The following is a 22730-nucleotide window of genomic DNA, read 5'->3' as shown; positions in this document are numbered from 1 at the left end:
GACATTTTGTAATTAAAATAAATTATTCTAATTAAAGTGGTTTCTGGCTACCTGCGTATAAGTGGAAATTAATTTCACTATAGTTCGTAACCTATCGTCCAGGTGCGTCACGCGACGATAAGGGGTGAATTCCTTTCGAATTTCTCACCACCCCGCGCGTGTTTTTAATACCAGCAAGGTTCGACACGGACGGACGCGAAATAGGCCGTGTTAGAATTTCTTTATTTCAAGGAGTAAAACTCTCTGCGACTGTGTGAGCGCATAAATCGCTGGTACAAGGTAAAATTTAGTAGCTATTACTGCCCGAAGTCGACGGCGGCTGAACTATTTCACCATCTGACATGGAATTTTACATTGGAGGGAAGTTTTATTTTGCCCGTTCGAGGGACGGCCAACCGCGATTTTAAATAATTTAGACGGCTATAAAGCTTTCTATAATTTTATCGTTTGTCGTCACGCATAAGGAGCTTGTACACTCTCGTTCCCTTCTTATCCTGGCTCGCTCGGATATTCAAAGAGGATGTTGCTGCTTACCTGTACGAATGCGAGAGTCACTCGCGAAGAATTTATTTATCCCGACTTACGTATTCCGACTCGTCCTTTTGCAAAATGCAATAAAATCGCAAATATTTTAAACAACTTCGACGCATGAAATCTTCGCGTAGTTTAGCTTTGACTTCTTTTAACTTCCATTTTCGAAGCTTTCGAAGCTGGTCGACTTGCAACGTTTTAATTTGTAGCCGTAATTAATCGTTTAACGATGAATAGCTATACGAATCGCTCATTTATCAAATAACTCCATGAAATGAAGAAAGTAAAAAATTATTTGAACTGTAAGAAATTTAAAATCAATCAAATATTTCGACGCCTAGAAGTCCTGAATATTCGAAAAGTGGAATTGATCCTTTCCGAATACCTAATTTCAAAGATCTATGATTAATTTCATATTCAATTTGTATTAAATATGATATTACAGGACTAATATACGTAAAAGAAATTTTTGTATCGACCTCATTTTTCAGGAATTTTTAAATTCATTCGTGTAAGTGTATAGTCATGTTTGATTCGTAAAATTAAGATGAAACTTGGGATTTATTTCTCCTCTCTAAATCATAGATCTCTGGTCGCAACACAGAATAATAATAATCAGTAATACGTTATTTATTACACTCGAGAGGTGACTCAGTCGCCATTTAATCTGATTCTAAAGATCGATGTTAATTAATACATCAAATTTAAAATTACCCAACAATACGTGGAATGTCGAAGTAAAATAATTCTAAGTCTTAATTTGCATACGATTTCCTATTTACAGTCTTGAAAATATCGTCGACTTTATGACAGAAAATCTTCGAATTACTATTTTTCTGTTATGAAAAGCTCGTCGAGTGCAAAGGGTGAAAATTATTTGCGATACCCTCAGAATTATGGCAGATATTCGTCTAAATACCTTCGAGTGCAGCAGCTTGCATAATAATAAATTGCTTTCTCACTCTCCTTCGAAGAAATTTCTCATAGTCTCCCCCAAAAAGTCGCAACAATTTCGCGAACGATAGACAACGAATTGCTCGTTAAGCGGGCAACTATTAACTAGCGGTACTCTCGGGATCGCTATAAAAATTAGCTTAACGATGCATAAACGACGTGCATGGAGCGACTTAATCACTAGTCCGCGAAGCGCGACGTAAATTATGCGAGCAGGAGGTAGCGCGCACCCCCGCGAGCGGAGCAGCCCTTAGTTATTCGAATCGCAACACGCTCCGGGGATGCTGAAGCGAGGCTGCAAAGTGTTCGGTCGCGTAAAGCTCGTTTTCGACGGCTTTTATCCCCGTCGTAACGCTGCCGTGACACGTGCAAGTGTTTTCGTGCGGCCATTAGCGTATCACCCTATCGTTACTGACCCATTACTATATTTTTCCGGCCGCCATAACGCGCCGCTAGACACTACACGGCAAAATTAGAGCATCGCCGGAGTCTAGTGCCGATTTTATGTCAATTTCCAGACACCGATAAAGCCGTCTTTTACGGCCGGTGTCGATAATGTGTTTCCCTCGTTGCGCGTTCAAGTATTTCGCGTTACGCTTTATGGCCGTGGTTTTGGCTGTAACGCGCCGGCCATCGGAAATTAGAACCCCGATCTCGGTCACGAAGAATTGGGAAAAATCGCGAATCGTAGGAATTCTGTCAAATAAATATCCTCCACGTCGGTTTAAAGTTTCGGTAGTCTATTTACTGCACGTAAGGCAAGAATTCGGCGTGAAGAATGTACTTAGAGCTTTGTTACCATTAGGAAGGAAGATATGTAGCGAGAAATCTGTTGAGATGCGAGGAATTACTGTCGATATTTGTTGTATTAACTTTGATTTAATAATAATAATAAATGGAGAATTGTTTAGACCTATGGTCAACTTATGACTATTTCTTGAACATCGATCTGCGATATTAATATTCTATTTTTATTTATTTATGTAAATCGTTTTATAAATATTTAGGGTAAATATTTTATTCTAATATAAAATATTCTATTTTTACTAATATTCTAGTTTTATAAATATACGTGGTAAAAATTTATGATTCTGAAGAACAACGTAGTCATTAATATTAATTTTAATTAATATTAATTTAATTTTTTTTGAACATCGATCTATTAATATTCTATTTTTATTTATTTATATAAATCGTTCTATAAATATTCCGGGTAAATATTGATGATCCTGAAGAACGACGTGGTCCTTAATATTCTTTAGAGAATATTTATGAAGATCTAGGAATAATAATTTTAATATCGTTTTTTGGTCATCCATCTATTAATATTCTAATTTTGTAAATCGTTTTACAAATATTTAGGGTAATTATTGATGATCCTGAAGAACCAAGTGGTCCTTAATATTCCTTAAAAAATATTTATGAAGATCTAGGAATAATAATTTTAGTATCGTTCATTAGACATCCATCTATTAATATTCTATTATTATTTATTTACACAAATAAATAAATAAATATTTGGGGTAAATATTGATGATCCTGAAGAATCACGTGATCTGTAATATTAATTTGGAGAATATTTGCGAACATCTAGGAATAACAATTTTAGAAGGGATGCTTTTAAAGTAAAGCCCGGAATTTTTAAAGAACGTAGTTTAAATCGATGTCAAATGTGTTTGAGGATTCGCGACATATGGCGAACCGTGTCGCGCGGAAATCTGGTACACGATCTGCCGTAGACACTTACAAATGAGAGAATCTAAAGTATAAAGGATTGAAATTCAGCCAAGTACGAACGGTTCGCTCGTGCTTTCGACACAGAGCGTGAATATAATATCGTTTCTCTCGCGGTTAGGGGTCGCGTCGACTGCTATGAAAACCAGAGAGTAATTGCGTCGCCGCGAAAGAAATTATTCGTATATCTAGACAAAATGGCGAAGCGGATCGCTTTATGCTAATTTGAAATCGCGACATAAAGGAGAGTTAACTTTTGTCCCGCGATATGAACCCGAAACCGAATAATATCTCGCTCGAAATGGAACGTAAGACAGACTCATGGCATTGTTAAAATCCCCATTCATTTCTCCTCCATATTATTTCCATTTATTCTATCGATATATCAAATATTATTTCTATCGCGAACATAGTCCCCCGATATTTCAAAATATTTAAAACGGTGCTAAAAATATTTCTTTCATTCCGTCCCAACGCTGCCTCGATCATTCCTCGCGATAAACGAACGACTTCGATCAATCGTTGGAGCTGCTGTTCGTGCGAGGCTGGCCAAAAAGGATATCGCTAAATCATCCGGAACACGGGAGATTATCGTTTAAAACAAGCAGAAGCAAGTTCTATCGGGCAGCGAGATTAAGCCAGACGCATTTTATTATCTCCGGCCTGCCGGCACGAAAAACGACGGAACTTTCCGACAGCCCTAATAATTCATTAACGTAAACCCGCGGAATCCATGCTATCGCGTTCACCCGTTGGCCCATTTCTTTGCCTGATTTACAGCCGATGAAATTCCAGCTGCGCAGGTGGAACGCGATCAACTCGGCCAAAATTTCGAAACACCGGTATGAATATGGAAATGCGGCTTATGGCAACTTCTTCCTTTCACACGAGCCGTGTCCACGCATGTTCGAGTTTCCAAATCGATTACCCAGCTCGTCTGACCAACCCTCGCGAGGTATTACACTACGTGATGCGGGTGGTTGGAAAGATCGCAAAGTGGTTGGAAAAATTATTTAGAAAAGAAACGGAGGCAAAGAGATTACAGGGTAAACGAGGAAGAGAAGTATAGACGATTGATACTTGCACTCGTTCACCCCTGTTGCCTTCACCCTCCGAGCGAGCTGACCCGACGATCCTCCATTTCATCCCTCGCGCTCGAGAGATCGTTCCAGATCCGGATGATCGGTCGGATCCGAACTCCTTTTTGCCTTTGTTACATTTCCCGGGTAAATTGCGTCCATAGAGGGCTTTTCCGAAGTTGGAGAAATTTAAAAATTTATGGACACTCGAAGAGGACAGTGCATTACGCGGGAGATTGTTAGGGGAGAAGGGGTTGGGACCGGGAATCGAGTCGGTTTGCTCGATTTTTCGGGAACGGTGTTTAAGTTACACTGTTCCCGGAAGCTACGGTCTCGTTGCTGGAAACGGGTCGAAAAATGTCGCTCTCGTGGCCGGAAGCAATCGAAAGTTTCGCTGGTGCTTGGCACAGGATCCTGGAAACCGACGTTTCTGCGTGCAACTAAAATCTCTCCACCTCTCGTAGAGCTGTGCTCGCGAGCGTGTTTGTAACGGTGTATAAGAGCATCGGCGGTTTTTGAGTGCATTAACGTAATTGATTGTTTAGGGGAGACTAGGGAGCAAAAAGTTTCTAGGCTTCTGCTCGATACCGATTGTTTCTGCTGCTCGGAATACCGTGGAAATTGATTATTCGCGATGCAGATATCGCGCAGCGTCGTTGTTAATATGTAAAGGAAGCTATTTTCGTTATCTGAATGGTCGATGGTGAAGAATGAACTGGCTGAGAGGCATAGCGTGCCAAGTTGGCCAGGAAGCCGAAATGGTAATCGATGGAACCATTCTCGTACAGGGAATGCACCAGATTGTTTTTTCAAACCAATTGTTTTTGGCTTCTGATAGTGGAATATGGAAAATTATTTTATTCCCGAGGAAATGAATTATTTCGCGAATATTGCTCGACAATTCGGTATTTTTAACGAATTGCAGAATAATTGTAAATGATCGCGATGGTTAATAATGTATTATGAATAGGAAAATTGTGGAAAATTGATATTTTACATGGTACGAATATACACGGTTTTATATAAACTCGGTTAATAAAGTGAGATCGTGTTAGCGTGTGATAAAGGAAGTTTTACGTAAAATCGAAAGCATGTTAACATGTTAACATGGTCGTTAAGGAGTTGGTAGTATATTACAGCAATTTAAGTTTGTGTAGTAATGTGCAGAGTTTAATGACCCTAGTAATTTATTAAATTACACGAAAAATCCTAGTTTTTAGTAATCTAGGCATAGTGATCTAGACGTAGATGCATCGAATTTATAAAAAAATTACTTCAGGTTAATTAAATCCATCTTATGTAATTAAAAATATGTCGATGTATAATTTATATAAGTAAAATCGAAGGTATAGAAAATAAATAAAAATTGAACGGATCAACTTGCGAATTTGAAGAGTTTAATAACCCTAGGAACTTATTAAATTACATGAAAAATCTTAGACTTTAATAATCTAGACATAGGAGTGCATTGAATTTAGAAAAAATTTAATTCAGGTTAATTAAATCCATTTTAAACGATTAAAAATATGACGATGTATAATTCATATAAATAAAATCATAGGTATAGAAAATAAATAAAAATTGAATGGATCATTTTGCGAATTTGGTTGAAGAAATATAGGAGTGCGAAGAACGGAGAAATATTTTCTCAAAATTCGAGAGAATGGGTTCATGGCGAGAAGAGTGATTTAAAGTGATCCGCGAATTATCGTATGGAAATTGAATCAAAAGCCTCGAACAATTCAGAAAATTCGAAAAGGTGGTTAAACTCGCGAGCTCGTAGATGTAACATGAATTATCGAGGCAAAACTGACCAATGCGAACTTCAGTTCGCAATTTATTGTCCGGCTGACAACTTCGCGTAACATTTTTGGGTGGAATGATAACGAGAGACGAAAAACCTGTTACGTGTAACGATGTTTCGGAACTGGGAAAGAGATCCGTGAGGAAAAAAGAGGAAAAACGAAACCTAAAGGCTCTTCAGTCGCAAATAAAACCAATTTGTAGGAAAACGAGATTACTTCGAGTGCCATGTCTTCCTGTCACATACCACTTCAAACGAATATCAAATAGAACCCACGCCTATGTCCCATAATTTTTTTTTTTAATACAATATTTCTTCGTAGTTTTTAAAATAATAATTGTTATTCGTCGATAACGGACTTTATACTTGTAAATTTTAAAGGGGAAAAATGGCAATTAATAATTCTCTAATCTATTTTCCAATAAGCTTGCGAAATACACACACACTATTAATTTTGCAGAAGAATTATTTTATTTAATATTAATATTTAAATTTATTTTAATCTTTACAGTAAAAGTTACATGCATATAATTAATAAGACCATATAGCACAGTATCCATAGCATCCATAGTATCTAAAAAATATAATTATGAAGGTAGTCTAAATAAAAAATTCTAGTTTAATATTAAATTTATTCATATGGCAATAAAATAAAATTACTTTCGCCAAACTGTCGAAAAATTGAATTAATTCCATGTCTTCTTCGTGATTAATTTTCCATCACGATTTAAAACACGTCTATAATCAAGGATAGTATGGATAACGTTAATTACAAGTAATTGCTTCCGACCTCACCAAAAGTTCAATCAAACCTGCAATTAACCTAATCGTGCTTAAAATCCCTCACGCTCCTTACCCCTTCAAAAATTCCTGCTCAACCATAATCCATAGAGAACTGCTCGAGTTCGGCAAACCCTCAAAAGGACACTTCATCCCGTCATCCCTTCGGCTGCAATTTTCTCACCGGCACGTAACCGGCAGACAACTTCGGGTCTGACTGCGGCATTACAGCGAATTACAGTCGTAGAAAAATTAAGCCCGGGTAATTAACCTCGCAATGGGTTCGAGAAAATTGGATATATCCCATTCCATTTCCGATATGACGTTCATGGAGCAGCGGAAAAATTCACGTACTAGTAGGGAAACGTCGCAAAGGCGGCGGTCGTCGCGGTAACCGTTCGTTTTATCGAAAACGAGCTCCCAATATCCGTGGAAACTCGCGTAGCTGCACGTAATTGCGAGCGACGACGTGCCCCGTTCGATCATGGCCGCGTTCCGGACCACGGAAAAAGGATCCAAGAGCGAGAGGGCGCTCGCGAGGGCGCCCGGTGCCCGCGCGAGAAATAACCTCAAATATCCGTAATCTTTTGGTCGTTTCTTCTCTGTCCGGTCCCGTGTTCCTCTTTCACCGAGCACATTCCCTATAAACTTGCTGGCAGAGCGATCGAATCGCTTCGACGACCAACTTTTTTACCACCGCGAGAGCCTTTCAACTCGACGACCACTCGATCCGCCAAGAGACAAACATTTCCAATCAACCGGCGAGAGTACGGAAAGCCGCATAGTTTTTTCTAGAAAGTGCAGCTAGCACGTTTCACAGACCGTTCGATTTCGATACGAGTCGATAAATTGTATTTGCGAGCTGGTTTTCAGATAGAAGAACGAGATCGAGGTGTGCAAGGAATTTTGTTTGAAGAGATACTGCAGGGGTGGGAACGCGGTGAACCTGTTTGCGGGCTGTTTGTTCGAGAATTTCGTTGTTTCAACCTGGTATTTGATATATGAGTTTTGTTCTTGCACGGGGAAACGAGCTGCGAATGTAACTGGCGAGTTTATCTCGGGATTCTTTCATACCTTGGACAATGTATTCAGGTTTCCATTGATGCTGAGGAACGCAAACTGTTCGGAAAATTGCAGTGATTTGACCACGGGATACTTGGTTCCCTATTCTGTTCCTTATGTTTCGATCAAATTGTATGTGCCATAGATAAACTCATATATTTTTTTAGAAATAAAATATCTGACTTACGAATTATAGATCTGCAGTTGTAAATGGAATTTATTGCGCGAATAGGAACCCGAAGAATGTATATTTTATCAGGATCTCGAAATCTTAGATTAGAAAGAAGAAAGAAAGTAGCAGGAGTCCAGTTTGGCCATGTGATGCTTGGTTCTCTATTTTGTTCCTCGTGCTTCGAAATTTTACGTATATAAACTCGTATACTTTTTTGCAAATGAAATATTTGACTACGAATTATAAATCTGCAGTTGTAAATAGAATTTATTGCGCGAATAGGAACCCGAAGAATGTGTATTTTCTCAGGACCTCGAAACCTTAGATCATAAAGGGGAGACAAAATGACAGTAGTCTGGTTTGACCATGGGATACTTGGTTCTCTGTCCTGTTTCTCATGTTTGGATCAAATTGTATGTACAATACATAAATTCATATATTTTTATAAATAAAATATTTGACTAGGTATTATAGATCTTCAATTGTAGATTTTAATGCATCTATGGAACCCGGAAAATGTGTATTTTATCGGGATCTCGAAATTTTAGATCCAAAAGAAGAGACAAAATGGCAGTAGCCTGATTTAACCACGGGATACTTGGTTCCCTATTCTGTTCCTCGAATTTCGATCCCATTTTATTATACACGAGCTGATATATTCTTTTATAAATAAAATATTTGACTACGAATTATAAATTTCCAATTGTATTGTAGAATTTAATGCACTAATGGAACCCAAGAAATGTGTATTTTATCAGGATCTCGAAATCTTAGACCATAAAGGGGAGACAAAATGGCAGTAGCCTGATTTATCCACGGGATACTTGGTTCCCTATTCTGTTCCTCGAGTTTCGATCAAATTTTATTATACACGAGCTGATATATTCTTTTATAAATAAAATATTTGACTACGAATTATAAATTTCCAATTGTATTGTAGAATTTAATGCACTAATGGAACCCAAGAAATGTGTATTTTATCAGGATCTCGAAATCTTAGACCATAAAGGGGAGACAAAATGGCAGTAGCCTGATTTAACCACGGGATACTTGGTTCCCTATTCCGTTCCTCGAGTTTCGCTCAAATTTTATATACAATACGTAAACTCATATATTTCTTTACAAATAAAATATTCGGCTATGAATTATACATCTTTAATCCTAGAATTGAATCGAAAAAAGTGTATTTTGTCAAAATCCCGAAACCTTATACCCGAAACTTAAAGAAGAGGGGTTGTTTTTCCCAATTCCCATAAATCATCGATACAATACGCCATTCATGTTGCACAGCGAATGGAATTATTTGCAAAACGAAAATATCGCCCTCCCAACTCCATTTACTTCTCTATAAAGCATTTTACCCTAAAGCGACCCCACGCGACCCCCGAATCGCTGCAACAACAGAAACACCTCCGACACCGATAATCGAACTTCCGAGCGGAGAAAAAAATCCTGCTGAGACACCATAACTGGGGTTGAAATTTTTCATCGATCGACATTTATCGAGTTACAAAAGGAACAATTATCACGGGTGACGGCAAGGCGAAGGCCTAGAAATTCGATTTCCTCGCGACGCCAGATGTTTCGCGGCACGTTCCTTTCCTTTCCTTCCTTTCCCTCGATCGCATTTGCAGCCAATGGGAAACAATAACGACCGGAGGAGAATCGTGCAATTTCGTGCAACCCAACCACCCGCCCCTTCCGCGAAATCGTCATCGGGAGCCGCGGAGTTATGGCTCCTTCGTCCGACGAGCAATCGAACGAACCGTATCGTAGAGATGAATTTGCTGTTTAAAACGGCCGAGACACCGGCTGCAGATCGTTAATGGGTTCGATGGTTATTGAAACGGGAAATGAATGAGACACCATGCCGGAAACGCTGCGCGGAATGGCTAGTTTTCGCGACTATTATCGCAGGTATAGTCAGGAGAGCATAGCCTTTAGCTCCAGTACGTGTATTCTTCCTGGAATTATAGGGAAGAGGAAAATGCGAGCTGCTGGATAACCCCCTCGTGTAGAAACCTTTATAATGGTGTACAGCTTGAGTTTGTTTAGTAATTAATTACTATGGAAATTGCGAAAATTATTTAAATTTCAATAGAAATTGTACGGTATCGTAAATATTAACACTAGAACTACCGATCTTTAACACCAGATTTACGGAACCCGTGAATTTGACGAAAGGGTTGCTTCAATTATACGATGGTAACAGATTCAGTTAACTTATATTAAGACTGATAATATAATATATAATTGTTTATAAATTAAACTAATCGTTCAAAAAAGAGGCACGTGGTTCCTTTACCTGTCAATTTGACAGGTGTTCTTAGAAATAGGTATTAAACCCAGTGTTAATGAGCTCCTAACTATAACGTGCACAGATTATAGTAATTTCAGCAGTACAATGAATATGAGAGAATATATTGATTTCAGTTCGTTCTTACTACGAGTTGATACCAATTTTATTCTTAAAGCAGGTGTAAGTGTTCGGTGATTGCAAAAAGGAAAATTCTGGGACCAGTCATTTTCACTGGGTTGGTAGTTCTAGTGTTAATCTGGGTACTATTTAGAATAAACACTGAGAATAAAAAATTATCTAAATGGAAGAAAATGGATTAATATTTACCAGGTACCTAATGCATTACTCTTGATAGTAAAAGATTTTGGCCACTGCAAACAATCCTAATCCTAATCCTAATCCGTACACCATAAACGACTGCCAATCTTTCGATTTCCAGAGGGAATTATTTGGTTGAAAGGAAGATATAATCTTTCTCAAAATGTAAATGTAACACGGTAAAATTAAGCTATCATTATCGAGATGCTTTCTTCAGACAAACACGTCGCTGAAAGATAAATGGGATCTAAAATACCGGGTGGCTGATATTCTCTAAACACCGGACAAATCGTGTCGACCCCCGCGTGACAAGTAGCACTCTGAAACTCTCTGCTAATTAATCACCGATTACAATGCTAATGGACGTGCCTGCTCGATTACACCTCGATACGATCTGTTTCATTCGACTCACCGATTATTCGCCGACTGCAAAGATCGCCGATCCCCGCTGCCTTCGCGTGGACTCGCTCGACCCTCTGTGGAAAAGGGAAAACAAAATTAAGTATTTCGTTTCGATAATTTATGGATAAAGTTCGAGGACTTCCGTGTTCCTCCCGAATCTAGATCGAACTCTCGCGTCGACTAATTATCCAACGACACGGAGCTGGAAAAACAGGCACGCTTCGAGATTTTTACTCGAGAAACTTCCAGCGACATAATTATAGTAGATGTCATTACAAGCTTCGAAATCATGGGAATTTTATGCCATATTCCCGATTTCCTACTCCGTCAGAAGGGATTGCGTGATATTTTTACGTAAAAATACAACATTTTCTGTAAGGGGTGCCATTTTGGTACCATTTTCAGTGCCATTTTCGGTGCCACATACGTAAAAATACAACATTTTCTGTAAGGGGTGCCATTTTGGTACCATTTTCAGTGCCATTTTCGATGCCATTTTCAGTGCCATTTTCGGTGCCACGTTCGGTGCCATTTTTGGTACTATTTTCGGTACCATTTTCGGTACCTTTTTGGTACCTTTCTCGGTGCCATTTTCGGTACTATTTTCGGTACCCTTTTGAGTACCTTTCTCGGTGCCATTTTCAATACTATTTTCGGTACCATTTTCATCGCGTAACGATTGCTCCGTAACGGTGTAATCGGTGTTAAACACAGGACTCGCGATTCGTACTAGGCCTCTAAGATCTAGAAATATGGCTCTCGTATCTAAGATTGACTTTTACAAAGCGACAAAGTGGGAATTAAGGAAAGAAATATGGACGCGTGACCGTGGTACGTGTTACGAGGAAAACTTGCGGACTCGATAAACGAACTCTGAACCAACTTTCAGATGGAAGCGAAAACGTGAGACACGCTTTACCGAGTTACTGAAAGGTATGAAACGTAATTGGGAAACCAAGCGTGCCCGCTATAGGTACGCGCTGACTTACAGTAGGTACCTTTCTTTTTTTTTTTCAAATTTAATTTCGCGTTAACTCTTGATCTTGTTATTCGACGGACCCACCGCGGTAATAGACACGACGTTGAAATTAATAAATTGAGAGCAAAGGAATGGTAATTTCGTGCTCGACGAGGGCGACTTTAAAAAGTCGTTGGAAAAAGTAGATTACAAAACTCGTTTAATACCTGCCACTGACCCAGATAACACTATACGACGTATTACAGAGGCACTCGTACAGAAGTACGTGCTTAGAGTGCTAATATCAAACATAACATCCGGTATAAAAGTTCTCTATCCGTTCCCAACGACTTTTCATCAAAAACTGGGGAAAAGCGTCGTCGAATGATTTTTCTCAAACTTTCAGGATCGACCTGGGTCACTGTAGCTTTTAGAAACTCTCGGATAAGTTAATACGCGGAGTTAATAGCTAGTAATCAACTGAGATATGGAATCTCTCAAATGTACGAGTCATGAATGACAGTTTTCTGCATCCCAGTGTCGCCAACATCCAATATGGTACGATACATGCGCTAAAAGACACTCCTCAGACATCGTAATATATGACTGACCTAATGGATAGGTTGACAGAAGTAAAATCATTAACGAAGTAAGAGTATTCCACTCGGTACGTTCCAAATAAAGGTCTAAGAAGTATCATCAGAGGTAGCAACCATCTCCTGTCAATTAACTCTATACAGTAAATCTGTTGAGTGTCTGGAAAGTTCGCCCCGATTTTTGGTAGGTGACGTGTATATATCACAACGATCGAAAATAAATGACATATGTACATATCGTGACAGATGGTACTTCAGGCATATTTGAAAAATAATTTCGATACGATACGTTCATTCTTGTCAATTTTATATGCCTTTAAATATGGAAGGAAACTAAGTGCATTTTAGGCATTTAACCTTTTCGTGACAGGAACATGGACCATACTTTGCCACCATTTTCTGCGTTGCCTGATGCCTGTACTAGCTTTATTTCGAGTTCGCTATTGAAATAAAACAATAATATTGTTACGAGTTCCTCATATCCAGCCTGTACTAGGTCTAGTAACAAGAGCGAATTGTAACTTCAGGAAAAGAGTAATCCAGCACCTTCCAAAATGCTCCTGCAAGGAACAATCGAGAATGTTTACTATGAAAGGTCTTCCACCGAAGTTGAGCTAGTTGAGTTGTCAGCGTTCAATGGAGTTAACCTAATTCTACGTCATGAACATTTGGAAACTTTCAGCAATCCAGTGATCCTTAGAACTCATAGAAGAGGAGTTCTAAGTGCGAACTGTAACAATATAATTATGCTTTCTTTTTCTCTGTAAACCAATAAATGACGCGATATCCCAAAACAGTATTATGATTCGTATCACGGTAAAATGCGGAAGAGGAAGAAATGAAAATAAAAATGGCGAACAGGGAAAGAAGAAAATCCCGTGAGTACTGCTCACGAACGGACCAAGCTCGCCATTTTCCAAGTTGACAAAACGCACGGCGCTAGTTACCACCCTGGTTTGTAACTAGACAATCCCGTTTCGCTGGATCGCGTTCTCCGGAAGCACGTGAAGCCGCCGGCCAGCGGCCTCTAAACGACGCGATCCCCAGCCTAATTAATATTCATAGGCATAATTCGATCCGTGGCGCGAAACGGGAACCCCCGTATCGCCGGATTATAACCGGTATATAGCCTCCTAGCGAAGTGAATTATCGTTAGCCATCTTGCAGCAATTAATTGTTTTCGTCCGCTTGCGGGAAGCGGAAGTTCCGCGTGCCTGTTCCCTGATGAACAACTTCATCTGCCGCGTCCCTGTCGTTGAAAACTTCCCCAGTGATTGGTACATCTTCCATTCCGTTTCCTCGAATCGAGATTGAGAACGGGGCCAAAGACTCCCAACCTTTGAAGGCTTTCGTGGGTCCTGTTTGTCAGATACGGAAGATCGACGAGCGATTTGAAATTTCAAAGTTTTCGCAAGATTTTTGAACGATTTTTAAATCCAAACAGGGGGTTAATTAAGATCCAGGGGGATGAAGACTCGGTCTCCCAGAACTTCATCTCTCAGGAGCGAATTAAGTTTGGGGTTAATGAGATCTTAAATGGGATCTTTTACTTGGGCTGATTAGGAATCGTGGTGGTACATAAAGCAAATGATGTAATACCTAACTATGATGTATATACAGAATATATATTAACCCTTTGCACTGGAGAGGTGACTCTCAGTCACGGTTTGTTTTAATGCTATAATTTAAATAATGGATGATGATAATTATATTAAGAACATCGAAATAAAATTACTCTATTCGTTCGTTTCTCACACAAATTCACGATCTTCTTTTATTAATTTTAGCATGAAGAGTATCAGTGAGCTTATGAAAATCTAAGAAGAGCTTCGAATTGTATCTTCGCAACGAAGAAATCTTCGAGTCCAGAGAGTTAATATTGTGAGAAAACTGCAGAAGGCTTTGGACAATTTTTCGCACTTTATTAATTAAGAAATAATGACATCGCTTATCTGACCGTCGTTATTTGCATGATGTTTTTCCACAGCTACTCATCGGCCCTCACCATAATCGCGGACGATGGGACACGACCCTTGACGACGTTCAGCCTAACTTGTCTTACAACATATAACTGCAAACCTAACTTGTACTGTACAATAATTAAGTATTTAATTATTAGCCCTAACCTAATACCGAAATAAATTAAAATACACAAAATGTCAAAGAAACCAAACGTTTCAAGGTACTGGGAGGCAGACTCGCAGTATTCCAGGATAATGTGTCAATCCTTAAAGTTCCCCGTTTCAGAATTTAAAGGAATCCGCGATATTACCATAGACTGTCCCAACAAACGCGAGACCATTCTCAACCCTAACGCAGTAAACAGAACACCACCCGAACAACTGCCATAAATATGGAAACCTCCCTACTGTAACGAGCCCAGCTCGACTATAATCCCAGCTGTAATTCCGTCATCGCGGTTATCGTTAGACGTTCATTCGCTACACTTAAGTCCAGGCCGAGGATCAGGGCAATCACCCATCTCGCGTCATCGCACGGTAATAATGTCTAGGTGGATCGCCAGCGGCGATCTAATAAATCGGCAATCCACTTTGGCCAGCGTGAAGCGAACGCCGTTCCATCTACGTGCTCAGGGCTCATCCAAACGCGTGTCCACACAGAAACGATCATAAAGACAATTTAAACTGTCTTTCCGGTAAATAAGTTTTACACGAGCCGCTATGTCCCGGCCTTTCCAAGCAGCCAGAGTTCGCGGAAGTTCGAACCGGAGAAACGGTTCGTCACAGTCTCGGAGACCTTCCTAATTTCTATTTCCGTTTCTCACGGTGACATCGGGATTTGTCATACCGAGGAACAATCGCGAGACGGCCCTCCAAGTGCCATAAAATTCCTCGTGTCCTGCTCGCCATTCACTGCCGGAGACGCCCTTGTCTCCAGAGGTAACGATCGACCCTACGACTTCCGGTTACAGTTGACGTTACGTGTTCCCGGAGTTTAATTATCATTGTTGCTCGACTAATTCCACGTTACCGAGAAGATTTCCTCGGTGGCCAGTTGTTTCGAAGTTGGACCAAAGGATCGAATGTCGCGTCGGATAATTTTCTTCGGGGGAAATTGCTTCTTGATCGAGAGGAGTTAGGATATAGAATAGGTGTCAGTGTCCCCTGAGCAGGGTAGACACCAACGAGAGGCTTCGTATTTTTTCCTTACTATGAAATTCACACGGATAATTCTGCGAAAATCGATCCCCAAAACTAACCAGAACCTGGATCCATAAAGTAACAAGGACCTTCGCGCGTTCTGCCATTCGAACGTGACACGCGCTCATCCTCCATTGTCGAGATTAAACCATCCAGAAAGGTAGTTCCAAAGGCGTCTAAACAGGCTGCGATCCAGCAGCCTCGTAGTCATCAATCTCCAATCGATTGGCATTTTGTTAACTCCTAATAATGCCAGAACACCCTAGCAGTCCCATTGTACTCGGGTACGTGTTCGGGATACACGCTGGAAATTCGGATGAACCCGTCACGCACGAGCAAATGGCAAATGGCGGAAGGGAAACTGCGTGCGATCATCGGAGCCAGAGAGTTCCCGGGAAAAGATACACAGACGCGAGATCAGCACGGGCCATCGATCGACGAATCGACGACGGTGACTTATGGCAGGCACCCGGCCTGCCTTTCGTCGAGGCCCTGGTCCCTGAACCCCGCTTCTATTCGCACTCGATCCGACGCGGAGCTTACAAGCTGCAGACTCAGGCCTGTCGCCGGAAAAACGTCGGCTCCCGTTCTCCTCGAGCGATCTGGAGTATTTCATCGACTCCTTTTTCCTGTCGCCACGTGGACGCCGCGTCGTGAGTCATTAATTTTAACGATCGTTAGAGCACGACCAGCCGTGACGATCGTGCGTCGCCGCACTCGTCTTCGGGCCGAAACAGGGCTGGTTTCGGTGACAAATGGTCGTTGGATGTGGTGGAGAACACGTAAGGATAGGGTTCGCAGTCTTGGGGAGGGTCGAAGCTCTTTTTCGCCGACTATGGAATTTATTTGGAAACTTTAGCACTAGGGCAATTCATTCGGAATAATAGATAGACCTAAGTATTAGACACGTATGGTAAAAGTAACAGTGATAATTAAATTACGTATACAGCTAATTAAATAAATATTACTTTGAAAATTCTTTGACATCCTACCATTTGGGATAAAACTATTTAGTATTTATTGCCAGTTAAACGTCTGTTGGTACGTCTGGATCTTCAAAGAGATGACAGTAGTGTAGAAAAGGATATAAAAAGAAGAACACGTAAACAACTGTAGTACCAAAAGAAACCAAAGATATAAAATTTCGTTGTTGATTTATCATTTATTGTTTTATTTCAATGTTTACAGTTAGCCTTTCTACAAATGTATGAATAACACTCGAATAAATAAACTGAATAGAAAGGCACAGTGTCAAAAATTGTCTCATAACCTTAACATTGCCTAAATAATTAAGTGTAATTATACCAACATCAAGATCGGTACGGAATAAATATTTTTTGACAGAATTTAGGTTAAGTAAAGTTGAAACAGGTAAGAAAGAAGTTTCTAATTTTATAAAATTGTACGAAAAGTAAAGCTGCACAGTCTGTTTAATTTGCTATTCGCCCGATTTTAATGAACGCGAAAAAATAAGGATTCAGGAGGATTCTAAATTCCCTTTGAAGATGGCAATTACGCGCGATAATATTGACTAACGATTTCGCGTAGTTATTTGGAAAATAGGAGTGCGAGGACTTGTTATAGCAGTGCTAGAGGACCAAACTTATGGATCGCGTGGAACTTCTTTCCTGTTTTGCGTCCCAGATTTACCCTGCGACTGGTCGGAATACTGACACACAATTAGAAGTCCGAACCTTGAGAAAATCAATACGAATCCCCGGCGGAGAGGAGTCGGAAACTTTCCTCCACTTAACGGAAGTTGGCTACTTTCCGGTTCGATCATATTGATCCCGTAACTGGAATATCTAATTTGCCGAACGTCCGATGTCAAAAACTTCGAACCCCTCGAAGAGACCTTTACCGTTTCTTAAATCTACCTACCCCTACTATGCAGATCACCACGTAGGAGAATTATAAAATCCCTTCTTTCGCGTATCGTCTTCACACCCTGTGCTGAAATACACATAGGAAATTTATGGCCTGGCCTGAAAGGACCTAGACATAGTGAGCGAGTTTTTCCCCCTGTGGAAGAAAACCCCTAAATATTCGAGTCAGTTGTCAAGAAGAGACGTACCCTGTCAAACGTGCTCCCTCAAGTATTTTTCAAATGAAGCCTTTAACCTCTGTTTATTTTGACCACGCTTTAATTTTTGATTAAATTTTCTAACTCAACACCCTGTTTATGTTTAGGTCAACTCAAATTACTATTTCTACTTGACAGCTGATTCTTCAAATCTTCCTTAAAACAGGACCATTTTCGAATTCCGAGAACCACATTGAAGCATCCTAACCTGTCTATACAAATGCTGCAACCTAATCGATTTCTATCCCAATCTCGCGAATCCGCAACATCGTAGAACATCGTCTCTAGGAGTCCTATGGAATTCTGTCAAGCAGTCTCCGATTCTCGAAATTTTCCTTAAAACGCAACCATTTCCGAGCCCTCGAGACCACGAGACATCGAGGACCCAGGCACGGGGATGCCAGAGCGTAATGTTGCCAAATTCCCGTTAATTGCGATTTTGGCGACTGCCAGAGCGCGTCACCCGGCACGTGCCAAAAATCCTTTCGCGGCTCCACCTCTTTTTCCGGCCCCGATCTCTATTGATTTTGGCACTTGAGCCCGGTTGCGACGCGCACCCACCTCCAACCCCCTCGCTCGTGCAATAATAACTCCCGATGCACGGTTCTTTTCTCCCCGACGGAGACGCAATTATATGCAGCCAGCACTCGAGGATGCACTCGTAACACGCGGCGGTGTTCCTCGCGCACGCAAGCACGTGCGTGCTCCTCGAAAGTCCTGCAATTATTCACCGGGGCCACGATCCAGCTGGGATACTCGAGGATTAAAAGCGGGGGTGGGCCAGCCACGGGACGATGCTAATAATTATTGTTCAGCGGCCGTTCCATCCGGGATGAATGCACGGACGGTGCGTGGTGCAAACGCGATAAATAAAGAAGCCAGGGTAGTTCGCCTAATTAATGAAATCTTCCCGAGGCTGTGCAGTATCCGGCTCCTAGCTATCGCGTTATTCGTTTACCGTGCAATTTGAACCTAGTCGCGGAAGAATTTCAGCGTTTCTACTCGTATTAAAGACGAGCTTCCGGAATCGATGGGACTTTGACAGCTGCTTGATAAATTAGGGTGTTCTCGCGGATTTAATGGGTGATCCCGAAATTGGTATAATCGTTGATGTACTTGGAGACTTGGGTATGCGTGTTTGGCACTATTGGGGAATGTGCTGATAACTGTGGAAGCAGACTAGGTTAAGTCTGAGAGATGAGAACCACGCTTGACAAGTGTCTATATGAGGGATGTAAAGCTTCCGGAGTTTCATATTTCAAGGGTTAATAAGGAGTAAACTATAGGAACGCTGGAAAAGTTGCAAGTAAGAACCGTTTGACGGTATTACCTGGTTCCATCGACGAGTTGCTTTATTATCCGAGATTATGGTCGATACGGTCGTAAGTGTCCGAGTTAATACCGTGGATGGAACTTAACCGAGCGAAGATGACCCGGTTCGGTGCCTCGCGAGCTCGAGACAGAGTTTTGCTAAAATTAATATCCGCACGCCAATAGGATCGAATTATAGCGCACGGAAGTTCCAACTGACGGAAATAGTTCCACGTGGTTTCAATGCAGGGATAGGGGATAATTGAAATTCGACGGGAGATACTCGGCCGAGGCGGTTAATTAAGTTCGAATTGTCAGGAGGCAATGGCGAATCTCGACGAGACTCGGGATCGTAACATTTCCACCTATACTCGCGCGGATACCGATGGCAAATCGTGCTATTTTAAGGGTATGAAATAAAAGGGACAGGGGAACTGGAATGACTAGAGTTAATTCTACTTTTATTCTGTCTCCAGGTGCCACAGACTGTCCTCTGTCGCTCTTTACTCGCTGCTATTCATTATCCAACTACTAACGATCGTGCATCCATTAGCAACTCGTCACGTACTCAACCTATTCTCACATTTAGTTACCGATATATGCGGGATTCCTACTTTATCCCCTTTCAGATTCTTACACTATTCGCTTTCTATCAGTCCTACTTGTTTCGCTTGACACATTGGACGATAATTTTATAATCACTCATATGACGACTTCATTCTCACCCTCGTCATTAGGTGGATTCCAAGTTCGAGGAGGTTCGAGAATTTTCTAGTGAGTTCTTGGAAAACCTCCACTTCCTATATATACAACTTCCAGACTATAGTATCCTGCTAGAATGCCTTACTCACGAGTCCACTAGCAGGCCCGGGACGAAACGCTCATCCCTTCCTTTTCCTTTCGTCCTTCTACTTGCTACCCTATCATAGCACAAGAACCAAGGGAATACCAACAGGCAGCACCGTAGGAACCAAAGAAACAACGAAGACCTCATCAAGTCCTCGGTGAACTCTCTGCTTCCTATAATAGAATCCCTGTCTCAGGCAGAGCCTGCTAGATAGGATAATAGGAAAAAGAAGGGATGCGTTTCGTCCTGGGCCTGCTAGTGGGCTCATCGGTAAGTAAACCCAGGACGAAACGCATTCCTTCCTTTTCACCTCTACAGTTGCTGTCATCGGTTGCAGATGTCCTCCATGTTACGGTGATGCTAAAGGGGATGATGGGAAAAGGAAGGGATGCGTTTCGTCCTAGGCCTGTTAGTGGTCTCATCGGTAAGCAGACCCAGAATCAAACGCAATCCTTCCTCTTCCTATCGTCCTTTCTAGCACCACCATCGAGGATATCTGCAACGGATGACAGCAACTGTGTTGGAGGACCTCCACACTCGTAACGAGAATGGTCGCAGAACTTTTGCGAAGAAACTTTGAAATGTGCCTGATGATTCCTCCACTTCCCAATCGAAGATGTCGATAAATAGTAAGTCCGACACGTAATTGGTCGTAGAAATCAAAATTGTTCTAGCACAAGTCGCCAATTCTTCGATGGTTGTTACCTTAGAAAATAAAATTCGCGAATAGTTTAAATGGGTGGATGGATCTTAGTGCTGTTTATACGAATGCTTTATCCAGCTAGGAAAGGTGACTAACGGGCCAAGCCATGGTTCCATTCTGGTAGAATCTCCGCGAGGCGGCGGAATTTTAAGTGACCTCTTAGATGTACTCGGCGGCAGCCCACGGATAGGGCTGGTTTATCGAGTTATCGAGTTATGCCGCGGAATAGAAGGCTTACAACGGGGGTGGACTTGGGAGGAAGCTTGCTGAGGGCGAGCATCGCGGATGATTCACCCCCCGGTTTAAAACGTAGGCGGCAATGAAAGCGGCGATGGTAGGGCGGACCAAGTTCTGCAGGATGGAGGTTTATCGGGGTTATTGAATCGAGGCGTGTTGTTCGCTTTCGAGAGACCCGTGGTGCACTCGATGGGCTTTCAGGAGAGAGCTTGTTTTGCTTCTTTCCGTTTTTCTGGCTTGGATTTCAAGGAAGAACGTTTGATGATATTTCGTGAATGGATGGCTGTACACGCGACTGGTGTTCGAGGAGTAGCTTCATAGTCCATGTGTTTTTTCATCTTTTTCGAATGTCGTTCGAGGGTGGTTTACACCGAGATTCATTTGGTACCGATGTATCGGTGGAATTGAATTCCGAGGGAATAATAGCGCGGATGTGTGTGGTTTAATTTGGGAGAAAATTCGAAAAATCTGTTATGTCCGTTCGACGAGAATAAATGGACGAACTTCGGTGTATTTTATTTCATTTTATCCGAATTTATGCGTTATACCGGGTGACCCAGTAAAAATTAGCAAGATGGATAATAAAAGAATCTTCTGAAAGAGAAAATATAGGATAAATTTTCATACCTTTCCTCGTTGTGATTTTTAGAAATAAAATATATTTTAAAAATATATATATATTTGTTAATTTTATTTTATTCGGTACGATTATAGTAGGGTGACAATTACTGGCTATTATTGAGCATCACTGTCTTCTAAGATGGGTAATAAAGGAATCCTTTAAAAGAGAAAATATAGGCTAAATTTCATACCTTTCCTCGTTGTGATTTTTGGAACTAAAATATATTTAAAAAATACATATATTTTCTAATTTTATTTTATTCGGTACAAAATTTTAATAGAGCGACAATTACTGGCTATTATTGAACATCACTGTCTTCTAAGATGGGTAATAAAGGAATCCTTTAAAAGAGAAAACATAGGCTACATTTTCATACCTTCCCTCTAGTGACTTTTTAACTAAAATATATTAAGAAAATAAATATATATATATTTCATTTTTATTTTATTAATAAAAGAATCTTTTAAAAGAGAAAATAAAGTCTAAATTTCGTACCTTTCCTCTATATGATTTGTGAACTAAAATATATTTTAAAATATTGTGGTATCGCAGGATGAGCATATTATCTAGAGTGTGGTAGTCTGTCGTGGTACGTGTTCTATATTAGAGTTCGTAAAGAGAGTTGTGAGAAAAGGTGTTAGTTGTATTCGTGTTGCTAAGTGTAAACGTGTTGTTAGGTATAATTGTGTCGTTGTAGTTATAAGAGTTTAGTTAATAGATAGATTATATTCGTAGTCTTTACCGTCACCGCGCGTTGTATGTTATATTTTATGGTTAATAAATAGTAATTATATTATTCGTATTACACCCTATCTCTACAATATATATATAAATATACGTACAAAACAAGTCTCTGTATATTTCTGGAACTAAACAAATAAACAATACCAAAAGCTTCACTCTACGATCAAGATGTCACTAGTGATCCAAACCAAAATAATCCTCACCATCATTGTCACATGTCCTCTTTAATATCAAATAACTTTTCCCATTACACTCTTCTATATATATCTACCGGTGAAAATTGGAAGGGTGTATTTTAAATTACATATATATACAAGGTGTAGAGAGAAATTT

At 40.5% G+C, this 22730-nt stretch overlaps 1 protein-coding gene across 1 annotated transcript in view; it reads right to left on the bottom strand.

The window, feature by feature from the left end:
* Positions 1-22730, bottom strand: part of LOC108554651 (connectin-like) — a 334979-nt gene that overhangs the window by 261257 nt on the left and 50992 nt on the right. Inside the window, exon 2 of the mRNA XM_017909998.1 lies at positions 11146-11209. The gene's annotated coding sequence lies outside the window, so the exon portion shown is untranslated. The remainder of the gene's footprint in view (positions 1-11145; positions 11210-22730) is intronic.

This window comes from Eufriesea mexicana, unplaced genomic scaffold (genome assembly GCF_001483705.2).
Source record: "Eufriesea mexicana isolate 0111107269 unplaced genomic scaffold, ASM148370v2 scaffold54, whole genome shotgun sequence".
Classification (NCBI taxonomy): domain Eukaryota; kingdom Metazoa; phylum Arthropoda; class Insecta; order Hymenoptera; family Apidae; genus Eufriesea; species Eufriesea mexicana.
This window is presented reverse-complemented; position numbering and strand designations above follow the sequence as displayed.